Source organism: Micropterus salmoides, unplaced genomic scaffold (assembly GCF_014851395.1).
Source record: "Micropterus salmoides isolate LMB-PRFRI ecotype aquatic unplaced genomic scaffold, ASM1485139v1 Ms_hic_scaffold_18, whole genome shotgun sequence".
NCBI lineage: Eukaryota > Metazoa > Chordata > Actinopteri > Centrarchiformes > Centrarchidae > Micropterus > Micropterus salmoides.
This window is the reverse complement of record NW_024040928.1, coordinates 14,227,371-14,242,562: the sequence shown is the minus strand read 5'-3', so window position 1 is coordinate 14,242,562 and position 15,192 is coordinate 14,227,371.

Here is a 15,192-nt window from a genome sequence, read left to right as displayed (position 1 = left end):
CCTTTTACAGCACAGATTGGGGAGCTTTGGGAGTCACAGGCAGGGATTTGTGATAACATGTCAAACTGTGTGCAATAATTAATAAATCTGTCAATGGAAATGTTCTGTGAAATTTGTTGCCTGAGGATTTCCTGACACACCAGACTGACCTCAAATAACGAGGACCAACTAAAATGTCCACTAATAAGATTGTACTTAACCACACAACAAAGCAGCCGGTGGCCAGCTGACACACGTGTACATTGACACGCTGTTCACACTCTGCACGAGAGGAACCAGCTGGTAGTGTTGTAGTCAGCGAAAGATGATCGATGATCTGATAACATGAAAATGGGTTCAGTCTATGCTCAGTGAGATATGGATCACGTTTCAGGTCAGCAGGTGAATCAATAAAGTTCTGAAGACCAAAAATACAATATTGGAATTATATTTAACCATTCCAGTTACCTTTTCCAGTTCTTAAAAAACTTTTTTTTTTAAATCACATCTTCTGCCTGTTTCATTATGATTATTATTGTGATTATTTTTTCAACCAGTGGATGTCATGAATGCCAAGTACAAACACAGGAAAAAACAGGTATTTGGACCCAGATACAGACACCAAACAGAGCAAGATCAGTTTTCCAGTTTTATTAAGAGAAACGCAAAAGGAACAGTCTTAAGCTGATGATACACGGGGCAACTTTTTGAGCAATGTTGCTGGGCAATCTTGCTAGTGGCAAGTCCGACTATGTTTTGAACAGATAGCGGCGGTGCGGGGCAGTTGGCGGAGTGGTGGGGGAAGGGGATTACGGTAGTAATCTTTACTCATTACCACTGACGGCAACGTTGCCCTGCACGATTGCTCTAAAAGTTGCTCTGTGTATCATCAGCTTTACAGAGTGGAAAAGAGGTAATTTTCATATAATTAATTAACTCCTTTTTAAGACAGCATCATACACTTACATGTAAACTTCTTTTTTCTTTTAGTTGCTCCTTCATTTTTTCTTAATGCCGGCCTCCCCTAGTAACCCCATGTTTAATGTCATAACACTATGTACTGTGGGTAATTCCCTCAGGCAAAGCCTGCAGAGATGTGGGCTGCGGTCCAAAAGTTTAAAAAAATTCCTTTCCTAACCACTTTTCCTTGAGAATTAATAAAAACTTAGGAGAATCCGCATAATCATGCAACTGTTGTTACTGACGTGGCCTGCTGTGAGGAAATATAAAAATGGACGTAGCGTCCGTGTAGTCACCCGTTGATTTCTGAAGAGCCGTTTTGAAGCTCAAAATTAGCGGAGCTGGCCAGCGCCATCTTGGCAGCGCGTCACCGCGCGTCACTCCCTAATAACCAAAAAAGGGCAAAGAGGCGGGTCGTAAGTGGAGCTGAGGTGACGTGTTGCAGAAACCACTCCCGCCTAGCTCGACATGACCGAGTTAGCTCATGCTAAGGAGCTAATGCTACATGCTACTCTGCGGTGCTGTACGGTGGAGGTTGGAACCTGCGGCCGTCTTGTTACCAGTTTGCGACATTACCAGCTACAGTCAAGGGAAGACACCAGAAAATATTAAAATAACTCACATATCTGTTATTGACATTATACTTCACAAGGTTTTAAATGCTTTTTAATATATAAATGGGGTAACGTTATTTTGCAACACTAACACACAACGATTTTGTTGAGACCAACGTTAACAGTTAACTATGAATCAGTTATTAATTACCTTAAGTTTACTTAACGTTACAGCTCAAATGAACAATTTCAAGCAAATCAATTAACGTTAACCATTTTACATACCGTTGGTTACAAGTCGTTTATTTGGACATCACCTCAGTATGTTACTTGTAATAAACGTAATAAGCTAGCGGTAGAGTCCTCAGTTACATGATGGATGCTATATATCTTGTAAAACGTTAGCCATGGCTGCTATCACGTTAATTAATTCCCCACACCGCTATTTTGAGTAACATTGCTGCTGTCGGCAGTCCTGTGTGAGATTATTGACTCGAATACGACACTTGAGAGAGAGGTACTTTTTATATTTGTCTCAAGATTCTTGTTGAGGTTCTGATGCCTCCACATCTGCTACTCAAAGCTTAAACTTTGAGTCTAAAATAACGTTGCTAGTCTTGGCTACTGGACATTTGACAGCTAATATAAAATTGTCTGTCTTAAAAGGACAACACAAAAACATTTAAAGAGTCTCCCTGTTCCATTTTCTCCCATGTATGTGACATAATAGTGCTATCAACATTAAAAAACTGAGGCATCTTTTAGAAGAGCATCTCAAAAAACTAGAATAGTGAGGAAAAGTACATTGTGAGCAACAGAATCAGACAGAGATTACAGGCTTCAGAAACCTTTGCAGGTGTTTTTAGTTAATTAGCTGATGAGAGCTCTTCTCCAGTTGAGATTTTTAGAATAAAAATACATTTCTGTATTATAAATTATACAGAAATGTATTTTTATTCAAAAATGTTTATACATTTTGAGATAGTGGAGTTTTTATTTCCATGAGCTGTAAACCGTAATCATCAAGATGAAAGCAAAAAGGGTTTGAAATATATAGAATATATCAAAGATTCACTTTTGAATTAAATTACGTTAGAAAATTTACTTAACACAATATTCTATTTATTAAAGAATCATCTGTATTGTTTACTTTATATTTTTCATCACCTGAAGAATTTATTACACATTTTCCTCCCAGAGTCACACTGTGGATTAGATGTCCCACCAGGTGCCAGAGAGTCCTCATTGTGCTGATGGGGTGGACTGACGTGGAAAGGCGTTCTCTCCTTCTGTTTACTTTGACTTTTAAATATAGTCCATATTTGTATCATAGATCCATTTAAAAAAAAGATATGGTTTATGGTTCACTTGTAATAAATTCTATATATATTAGCACTCCAAAAAAAGTGAAAATACTCCCAAACATGTTTCACATGTTGAAATGTAATTGTGCAGTGTATTTCTGTGTGTGCAGGAGTATTTTTACTTTCTACCTTATACTTTAAGATAAATAAGGACCCATACACCCAGTAACAGAGCCTGAAGTTTCTGAAGAGTGCCTTTTTTGCTGCTCTGATATAAGTCTAGTTTAAACACAGAATAATGTGGGCACATCCAAACCATCCTGTGGGTAAGTGCTGAAACAAAGAATGATCTGCACAGAGTAATTATGAATCCCACTAGGTGTTTTTTATTGTGACCTTGCAAACTCTGAGGTCTCAGAGCTGACCGAATGCACATGTAGCAAATAGGTGAGTCTATACAATGTAAACCACACAAGACCTTCTAAGAGGTCGTAATAAATGACACCTCCTACAGGACTTCAAAACTATTCAGTGTGCAGATAATTCTTTGTTTTTCACTACGGAGTAACTTCTCAGTCAATGTCACATTTGTCTCTTAAAGAAATGTCAAAATAAAACAGTATATAACATCAACCTTTTTTTTACTTTCTACTAACATATATGCAAAATGTTAGCCTATAAATAACATCTTAATATTTTAATTTACAGCTGTTAACTATAATATTGTTAAGTTTAGATCACACTATTTAAAATTAAAACATGAAACTGATGATGAATGAAGAATGATTTTATTATGTATAATTAGTTTGATACACTTTATAACATCAACAACTGCTTTTAAGATGGCTGTGTGGCCATCGCTGTGGCCATCACAGCGATGGCCACGGGACAGGCAGTATTATACACAGCTCCTCAGTTTCTGCAATGCAACTGGTGTTGGAAATGGTGATAGTCCTGAGATGCAACATAATTGGCTGTTTTGTGGATTATTGTGATATGAAATAAAACCGTGCATCATTGTGCACATTTGTAATAGGGTTTAGAAAAAGAGACTTTGACTTAAGGAAACACCAACATGTATTTTTGTCTGCCATATATTTATATTGGAGCTACTGTATGACTGCATTGCACAATCCTGAAATAAAATTAGTTTGTTCTTTAGAGAAGTTGGCCAGGACTTTGCTGACGCCGCCTTACCAAATTGTCAGTGTGTCACGGTACCAAGAACAGTGCTTTCAAAGGAAGAGGGTGAGCTGTGATTGGCTATGATTGATGAAAGCCCCTTACATACCCAGTGCTACTGTGATACTGGTCCCTTCTAATCTCACCCCATTTACAGGAGGGCCACAGGTCACAAAGATACTAAAAGTGCCATAACACCCTCTGCAAATTGCACACTTGACCACATTTAATGCTGTACATCTTTTCTCACAAAAACAGGGTCCCTCAATGGTTAAGTGGAAAGGCTATGAGTTGCATCACTAGTGCAGCAAAAGGGCATGTGGCTCTGCACAAGCTGCCTGGCCTACGTTATGTGTTTCACAACAGACCGCACCCTGGAAAAAGAAAGCCCCCATCCAGACCTCATTGTAGAAGTCAATCAGCAAGAAATGATACAGCCTGAGGATATTGTGAACACTGATCAATCAGACTGACACTGATTTGAACCAATGGAAATACAGTATGTGTCTGCACATATCAAAGGCAGAGCTCTTTCACATCCCTGTTCTCATAGCTTATGTTTAATGGGATTAAATATCCCTGGATAAATATAAGATAAATGGTTAGAAGGCAAGACAGAATTTAATCAAGCAAACACAATTAGCCAGTTTATGTATGTGTGCTTCCTGGAGACCATGAGGACAGAATAGATGACTGCCTAATGGAAGTCACTGCATGACTCCATCTTTTTACAAATATTGTATGAAGTAACATAGTACAGTATTACTGGAAGATATGAAGCTTGTAAGATCTTGGCATATGCAAGGAATTTCTTTATTATTAAAACTGTTTACATCCTGCATGATGTGTTTGTTTCCATATACAAGTATCTAAAATTCACATGTTCCACACACATGCACATGGAACTAACACTTAAAATTGTGAAACTGTACTCTTAATCCAGGCAACTTTGCACATTTCTGAAGTGCTGTTGACTATTTAACTGCAATATCATTAAAAGCTTGGACATCTTCCATGGTGTCGCTCACTGATCATTAAATTCAAGGGAGATAACACACTGTTGACTCCTTGCTGACAATTTTCCCGTCGTTCTTTTATTGATTTACGTGGCTTAGGAGAGACGTGTTGTTCCAGCAGGAGTGTAATACACTGCTGGAGAAAAAAACAGAAGATGTTTATATCACCTCCACAAGACAGAGAGGTATAAAGTAAACGGGATGCCGGATGTTACGGATTACTAATTTCAAAAGAACTTGTTTTTCATGTCAGTAAATCCTAAGTGGGTCTATTACTGAGTCAGTGACATATGCTGGGGTTTAGTGTTTAATGTCAAGTCCACATTATTGTTGTCTCAGTCTCAGTCTTGCCTGCAGTTTTACATACCTGTTGTCAGACTAAGGTGACAGTCTTGGACCAGAAGGAAACAGTGGTCTCTATTTGAAAATTACCTTGAATTAGAGATTACTTCATCAATTTTGTACTTACGCTCTAAATAAATGTTTTCCTACAAGTAAAACATACAAGTATATAAGTGATGTGTTTTGTTTACACAAAGGGCATTGACTAGTTATAAATACAGCATAAGTACAGAAGAGGGAGTGGAGAGCCTCTTGAATGTGGATTATATTCCCCAACATACTTCACTGCTGGGGAGAAATGCAGGCATACGGTTAGCTAATATTGATGTTTTGATGTTAAGTAACAACATTACCACCACTGAAGAAAGATGTAATACAAAGAAAATAACAAATGTTTTCACATTATGTTTACCATAGTTGGATACAGTTACAGTTTACATGAAATACAGTCTAATGAAGCTCAGATTAAGTTCAGTCTTACACTTCATTCATTCACAACTCTTTCTCTCTCTCTCATATTGTCTCTCTCTTCCTGCCCTCTAGCAGCTGACTGCGTTCTCTCTTTAGGTTTTTTCAGATCAGATTTTGCCGCAATAAGCACAGCCAATCATGTATCAAACTTTAAAATCCATTCTCCTCTCTGCTGCCAGCTGTGATTGTAGTACGAATCGCTGTGGCTGTCCTCCACCCCATTCACCTCCTGCTTATCAGATCAAGGTCCAGATCAAGCGCAGCAGAAGTCCTCTACTCATCATATCCAGATCTTAAGTATTTTCTTCATCCCTTCATCACCACCGCCAGTGTCTAGACTCCATCAGGGAGGGTTTCCATACCTCTACAGCTTCACCACCCCCATTAAATACGACATCATCCCAATGGGGTCTAATTGGCAAAGACATGTCACCTTCTCATATTCATTGTATCACATGTCAGAAAATTGTTGATGTTCACTAAGTCAAAGTATTTGATTGAAACCGCACTGGGACACAACTACATGTGTTGGAAGTTTAAAAAGGCATTTTATTCATTGTATTTCATTGCTTTTAATTATACAGATGTTTATGCTGTGCACCTCATGCACAGAATGTGATGACTACGTGCCTATTGCTGGTAGCTTTAGTTGGATTTGCCCTTTCTGTCTTGGAATCAGCCAGTAGCTGTGCATGTAAATACATACCTTGCATGTTTTGCCAATTTAAAGTAGCTGAAGCAGTAATGATAAGAGGTGTGGAAATAAAAGAGATTTCTCTGATGGAATTTTCATTTGTCTGGAAATGAAAGTATTGAACGTTGGCACCTGATGGTTTTGGCAGTATAGTATAGATTTGATTCATTCACATACCTTTAGATTTGTTTGTATAGCAGCCAGCCATATTTATAAGGACAACGTACATTAATCAGCATCTCTGTGTCAGTGATAGCCAGCCCACAAATTTTCAACGGCAGTCCTTTGGAAAGATAATAAAACCAATGAAGTGATGCACCAAGAAAAAGATAAGACAATAAAAGGAAAAAATGACAGCAAAACCAGCATGCACAAGAGACAAATGTACAAATCATGAAGAACAAGAGAAAGAAACAAAATAATGCAACATCCACTATTCAGTACATGCCGCCATGCAAAGCTGGTTTTAATAACAAAAAACAGTTGTCCAACAGTGAACAGCTTTTTCTTTTTTTACTGAAAATCTTGTTTGCCTTCATTGTGCACATCCTTTGTTCCACCCACTGGGAGAGGTTTACTGCACCTACTGTCTGACCTCTTGACGGGGTCATTTGTTTGTTTGATGTGATAGCGTCAGTAATTCAGGCCTCTGGCCATTTACTTTGCTGTGGTCCTTGAAGAAAACAGGAGAAATCAAAGATGGGTTGGAAAAACCTGTAAGGAAAACAACTTTTGAGAACCCTTGGTGTTCATTCTCCACGGTCAAGCTTAACAAATCTCAAAAGTAAAACTCTTCAGCGGGCAACACTCCTATCCAGTGTTTTTTCTTCTTTTCCACTTTTTTAAGTCTCCTGCAGTGTCCTACACGCTTATCCCTATTTTTGGCCCTATTTTTTATCACCCTTTTTTTCTGTCTTCCCCTTTCCTTGCAAATATCCATGAAGTTAAGGATATTGTTAGAAAAGCGATAAGGGACCTTTAGGCAACAATTTACTCAATATAGCAACTAAAGAAGTAAGTCTGTTATACCATGTAAGACACAGTTGGAGATCCACTTGCTGAGGTTGTTTGATTAAAGTTGGACACATCTTTTTTTTTTTTTACAATTATACCTTTCATCTTTTCCATACATCTACTGTACATTAATAGAATTTGAAGAGCCGTACTGTTTCAGAGAGGAGGGCGTGGATGTGGTTGATTCCATCTAGGAAAGAAGTAAACTCAAGTAAACAAAGAATCTTTCTCAACTGTGCTTGAATGCAATCTACTTGCAACCCCTTGTCACAAGTTTTGTCCTCAGTATAGATAGAAGTTCCCTCTCAGATTGTTTTATTTGAAGTATTTTCAAGGCCTGAAGAGGTGCGAGTATCCAGGGATAAAAAGAACAAAGTAAAAAATAGATAATCATTGCTAAAAATCTCTATCTTGTCAAGTATTACTATAGTTAAAGCCCAAAAATCCAATTTTGAACAGTTGAAAAAAATCTACAGGTACAGTAAAACTTTAGATCTGTTACTGTTTCAAGGATTTTTTAGAAGTGAGTGTATGTGCCTTGAACTGACTGCTGTATAGACGAAAAATTTATCTTGATTTAAGAAAATACTTGAAACATATTGATTTACATCTACTAGAGGTGGACATTTCTAAACCCACAAAAAAGGGGATAACAGCGTGTTGTGTTAGCTGGTCAGCTGAGGTGATTCCCGATGCATCCCCGGTCCTTCTGTGCTTCTCTGGTAGGTAATGGAGGGAGGTCAGTAAGAGGAAAGTGAGACTCAAGACCCCAGCTGTGTCCTCATCCAAGCAGGGACTCTTTAATCAATACCAGGCAGCCAAAAGAGGCAACGGGGCTCGAGAATAGCGAGGGTCAGGGTCACAAATATCAAGCCAGTCTTGTGTGCCAAATTGAACACTGGGATTGTAGGGATGCATAGGGTCCTTGGGTGCTGACTTATCTGAATCAATTTTATTTCTTCCCTTCAGCACTATAAGATTTGGCTTCAATTTTTAGCAAAAACAAGTTATCAAAAGAAGTTTCAGATTGGTAACGTTATTCTCTCAAGACTGCAGTAGACAGACATAAGGTAAATAATCACACTCAATTCAGCTCTTCCTTCATCCGTTCTCAATGTTGGTTTTCAAACAGGCAAACTGCTCTGCAACCCGCCATTGGCATTCCGATCACACCAGTGCCAAATGCACTCAAGACAGCTCTGAGGGAATCAGACTGTTGTTTGGGCTCTCGTCAGTCTGCCTTAATAATGGGATTTCGAGTCCCAAATTGAATTTACAACGTTACATTGACTTTAAAAAGAGGCGGTGGCACGTGTAATGCCCAGGAAATAATAGCTTGCTCCGCTGAGCAGCCAAGCATCGAGCAGAGGATTAAATGATTTGCCACACACTGGGACAGTCTTAGTCCAGTTCAAACGTTAACACTGATTAGCAGATCTGCTTACTGTAAATATACTGTAGTCCAACACTTTTAGTGCTAATATCCAGAAGCACGCTGGGTCTGGAATTTCTGGTGTTTTGGCTTCTTGCTCCTCATTTCCTTTCTGTTTCCCGTTCTCTCACCTTCTCACAAATACACACACACGGAAAGACGCTCGCACAATTATTAGTGACACAGTATTTCATGAAATGTGACAACGGTTGAATATGCTCATTAACCATGGACATTACCTGTCTACAAAGCTCTGAATAAAGCGTCACAAAAATGTATTGCACAAAATTCACCCACTGCATTTGAATGAAATGCTTGATCTCTCAAGGTGGAAGGAACTATTTCTAGCATTGTTGAATGTAAAATGAATCAGCATAGATATTGCTTGATTTATATCGCTTTTGTCTGACTAAACAAATATCCTTGAGTCATTTTTAAATTCACGTATACGCTATTGCATTGTATTGTGCTAAGGTTACGGACCGTGTCACTCATGCATCTTTCACGTGTTATTTGTAGCTTCCAGTGCAGCTTTCCTGCTAGAATCCTAAATGTTGTTGTATACATGAGCAGGTGGGTCTGCGGTGCTGCGGTGTGTCCAGACACCTCCACTTGCTTTTTTGTTACGGGGAGAAAACTCCACTGTGGTGATTTGTGTATTAAGTGGTTGCCGTCCAAAGGGGGGGATTTGGGACACACGTCTAAAAACAATCTAATTATCTTTGTGTGGTTCATCAATGGTGATAAATGATCCGAATGTCCCGCAAGGTACGGACTACTCGGCTCAACACCAGTGAAGCTGAGGCTCTGTTTCTCCAGAAAGTGTTCCTCTTCTTCCACTCCACACATTCACGCTATGCCTACACATGCGCACTGATGCCCCAGGGTTAGCGTTACAATTTTGGATTTGTTCACACACTTTAAAAACATTTATTAAAAGCTTTTTTCTTTTTACATGTTTATTTACAGCATTACATGTTGAAATATGTATTGTAATAGGCTGTATATTAACTTGTTGTCAGAAAACTGGTAGTTATATGTAAAATCAGACATTGAGCACCCCCATATCGCCAAAATGGCATGATCCTCCTTTCACTGCGAAGCTTCAACTGTGTGACTGACAGTCGAATCAGGCTCCACTCATCGAAGCATCAAATCTTCGACTATTGCGGGTCAACCCTAGTCTGTTGTGGATGTGCATCCTTGAGTGCTGAGTGATCAATCTGCAGTCCATTCCTGGATGATGAGACACCGTCACGGCTGGTAATAGTTTTGAGTCTGCTAAAAGTAACTGTACACGTTTTTCTGCATCAGTATATTTTATTATGTCCTTATAAATGTATCCATCAATCGAGACTGTACTGAAATAAACTTTGTGACATAAACAAAAATTCCCATGTATTTTCAGTGGCAACTTATATTAGCATCATTCTCATCTTGGAAAATCACCTTGAATGGAAATGTTGTTCTGTTGCTTTAGGAGATATTAAGAAATGTGAACAATTCTTGCCATGTAGGTTGGCATGACATTTTGAGTAATTCATGGTCCTCGAAGGATAATTCTATAAATTTTTCTGACCACCTGACCTTCTCTTTAGCACGACTGTCAGGTCAATATTTAAGATGTGTCATAATGTAAAAGGAAGGTCAATACATTTGCTGACAACACTCATGCTTCCAAGGAATTTCAGCATCTGTAAGACCTTATAGTTTATGTAGCTCCACCCTCAGGACGATTTGTATTATCTCTAACAACAGCAAAATCATGAGTTTGATCAATCATGAGTATGTTGTTTGACAAAAAGAACTTTATATTTTTGTTATTATTATCCTTATTTCTCTTTATTTTTTGTCTAACTGCTGATTCCAAGGTCAAGAATGAATCTTCAAACTCTACATGACTGTGTTGTTTGTTCCCACTATTGTAGACTATTGTATTGGTAAATGGCAGCCTCTGTTTGCGCTATCATGGCTTTAGACATATTTAAATGATCTAAAGCGCATGGTCTAAAGAGCATTGAACAAGTGCATCTAGGGTGTATCCAAATCCACTTTTGCTAGTTAAACGGCGCATAAACTGGGCACAAAGTAAGGCACAAAGAGGTTGTATTTTGTCTCTATTAAATGGCAGGTGAATGGCGCATTATAAAAAACATCAATTGATAAATAAATGTGATGCAGACTCACAGCAGAGAGAGAGAAAGAGTTAGAGAGAGAGAGCTTATGTGGGCGAGCGAGGGAGAGGGAGCTTAATGGTAATGTTAACATTGTTAAAAAGTTATTAATTACACCTCTACTTGAAGGATAATTACAAATAACTGTTTTGCTTTCATATGAAGCCTCAATACCACAAAGAAGCAATGTTTGCTGTGAAACAGTCTCGTTGAGTCACTGTCAGTCTACCTCCCAAGGTTAACAGCCTCCCTTTGGCCTGCTGTAAAACCATCTCAGAAGATTGGAACCATTTTATGGTATATGTGGTTACTAAGTTGAAGCACCGTAGCCGTACGCTTAATTGAACACGATATACTTTACCATTATAAAGCCATGTGGAAGTGAACAAAATGGCAGAAATTTTACAGGTCATGGTTGGTCTGTTCCCTGTTAGCCTCTAACATCACGTGGAAGCTATCGAAGTATAATACATCAGTGAATATCTAATCAAAATGGACAAAGAGGTTCTTTTTTCATTTTTCTTTGTAGCTGTCAAAAGAAGCTTTTTTCCAAATCTGTTTAACACATCCAAGGACTCCCCACTCCTTGCACTTATGAACTTGGTTTCTCCTTAATACCCTTGTACATTGATGGCAGTTATACAACGCATTTCCTAAACAGTCTGGTCAACACCCCGTCTGTCTGTGCTGTTCTGGGTCAAGGGCTCACTTCAGAACAATGCTGTCTTGCTCCTCTCACATTACTGTGCTTAGTTACAAAACAAGCTGATGGCATGGCTTTAGTCAGGGTCAAACACTGTCGTCCACCTCTTTATATCAAATTCCATGTCGACTGCAGAGAAGTATGATTTAGCTCTTATTGTGGCTCAATGCTGGTGAACAATACATGTGCAGTACAAGGCACCGGTCCAAAACTGCAGAGCAGTCAGTGATAATCATTTGATAGCTTTTTTTTTTTTGTGTGTGTGTGTGTGTGTGTGTGTGTGTGTGTGCTTATACCTGACTCCTCATACCAGAAAGATGGATGCTGTGAGACCTTTGAGCTCACATTTCACAGATAAGGGAAATAAGGGACATGTGAATGTGTCAACATCGGGCCTCAGTATTTGTTTTTGTGTAATGTAGAAGTGCTCGTTGGTATGGTAAGAGTTATTAAGCGACGGTTTAGTTATTGTCAGGACTTTCTGTTGATATTCCCCACACTGGCAGATGGCTTCTGATGGACAGTCTGTGCAAGAGACCTCCTCTCTATTATACTGAGCACTGGCTGGCTTTGGTGTGGTAAACGGCATATCAAATTTGATTTGCTATGTTTAGTCACTTTAGAAGTGATTCATATTTTCTCAAACGCTACAAAGCGGCCTAAAGCCATTCTCTTAATAATGTCTTCATGCTGAGGTGTGGAATCCATTTGTTTCTAGTGTACCATGGCTGTCTGCACTTTTGGTAAAGTAACGCTATATATTTCGGTCAAGTGCATTTCGTATAGATATGAAAGCCTATGGACTAAGCAATCAACTATTCAAAAGCATATAATATGATTTCAAAAGAAAAGATAATTATCTTTAGTTCTTCTTTTCAGTATGCTATGAGAAATTCGCCTGATTGATCCTTTTCTTTTTCTTCCTCTTTTCTATGTTGTTTTGGACAATTGTTGATACAGGTGTGCAAAGGCTACTTTACTAGTTTTAAAGTACTGCCATGTGACCAAAAAATGTGAAACAAAATGTGTCTGTAGATTAATTAATTAATGTGGACGTTTCTGTTATCATAGTATAAATCCATCAACCCAGATGCAGCCCACAAATTATTTCATAATTATATCAAACAGCATAAATGCACCACTGGAGATTACTGTGATGAGTAGAGGACTCAATACAAGGGTATATCTTTTGGCAGGAGTTGTTTAAATTCATGGTTGATTGGTGCTAAACCATGCAAGGTTATTGTACTTTGTTTGGTGTCATATGTTTTCAATGCTTTTCAAGCCCTAAGTTGAAGTCACAGAAAATGTTCCAATTATGCAAATAGGGCACAAGCTTATTAGTTTTGAAGGGTATGAACTGGGTTTGTGTATGGAATTACAAATACATAGACAATTCACTGGTAAGAGGATCATAAGCTTGTTGGTAATTATCTTTAAAAACAAAAACGACTCATTAATTCAGTTTGAAATGTATTTATCTGGCCAGTGTGACTCTTCCTATTCAATTTCACTGTAGTCATATTCCACTGCAGTATATCTTCTTCTTCTTCTTCTTCTAGTTTAAAAATGCATTCACATGGATGTGGAGGAACGACGATGACAGGAAAGAGCCAAGAGAAGCCCACAGAGAAGAGAAGATTTCTGCGGAAATATTACTGCCAAGGTTTTTTAGAGGTGGAGAAGTCTCTCCCCAGAGTCTCTGGAGGTTTGTTGTCCTGCCACCGCAGCTTTTCACCACCTCCAGGAGATTGGAGCTGCACGAGACCAAAAGTGCGTGACGTATAAATATCAGTGTCCCTACTGCCTCAGCATCCGACCGCCTCTTCAGCAGACGGCGTCGGAGCGGCAGGGCTCATCGGTAGAGGGCGCCTGTGCTTACAGAACTAGGGTTACCATATCGTAACCTTCATTCTATCTTACACAGGCTCCGCCCTCTACTGGACTCTATGGGTACAGTAGATGGAGCTCGATGACTGTCCACCCTAGCCGCGACAAGCCAAAGTCCACCACGCCAACCTGGTCGGCCACAGGCTGGCCAAAGCCCTGACCACCACATCACCTAGTGACAGAATGGCGGGACACCACTGAGAAGGTTGCTGGCCATTAACACCTGGACTGCCCTGACTTCTCCCTTGAATGTCAGGCACTGCTAGTTTATGTTCCCCCTCTACATCCAGTAGTCACCAGATCCTCACTTTTCAGATCATAGGTCGCACTTTGCTAACAGGATCCCGAGAAGGAGCCCAACATATCCAAGAGATAGAAACGCACAAACAGGTACGGTAAGGGCCAAGGTGCCATTGTGCAGATCTCTTCTACACACGCCCTGCTGAAAAGGGTTGTAGACACTTCCACACTTCGAGTGGAATGTGCACGCACCGCTAATGGTGGGTCTGTTCCCGCCCGTGTACAGGCTTGGGAGATTCATTCACAAAGCCAGCTGGCCAGGCTCTTCTTGGACAGGGTTTTACCGACTGCACTATCACTGAAACAGACAAACAGCTGACCGGTGCATCGAATGGGGGCTGTAAGCTCTACATAGGATGTTAGCATAGCACACATAGATACAGCAGGTGCAATCTCATCTCCCTGTACCCTAAGAGGGGTAGGGGGGTTCAAACACAAAAGTGGTGCATTTATAATTTTGTTCAGGGTAACTCTAAGGGGAAAGACCGTAATGACAAAGATGGTGGTTATCCCGCCCTTCCTGCTTGAAAGTCAATCGTCTGCTTTTAACAGCCAAAGCAGGAAACATGTTTCAGCGAATCGTATAGTTCCACTGACATAAGGGTCTCTTTTACTTCTCCTGCGCATACGTGGTAGTGGTGACACATGCGTAGTAGAAGTATAACCAGTCGGGAGAAACGCTTTTTGAACCTTATTTAGGGGCAAAGTTGGCGATTTTTACTGATTCTATTTATGTAGTTTTTATGCCGTGATCAGTAAAAGTGCAGTTCTGGCACTCTCCCCATTCAGTCAGATAAGAGCCTGGTCTTGTTAGTCCAAAATAGCTGCCCGGAGGCGTTGCCAAGATGGCGGCCGAGTGGCATGACTTGCCTATAAGGACTTTGGTAGCATGGATAGGGTGACAAATTACTAGGATCGTCCATGGATTTCCCATTTGCATTTTGCACGAAAATTGCACGCAGCCCCCGGTGCCAGGGGTGTTGGTGCTCAACTTTAATACATGTACTGTATTCTGGCGGAGTAGATTTACATGGGGTGTTTCTTGGGAGATCCTGTACTTCTTATAGGCAGGTTTCACACATTTTATAGAGGACTTTCAGGGAGCAGCTCTGTGCAATTCCCTAATTCATTCTCATCACAGTAAGTGAAAGTGAGAGTCCCTTAAAGGGAAAGTCAG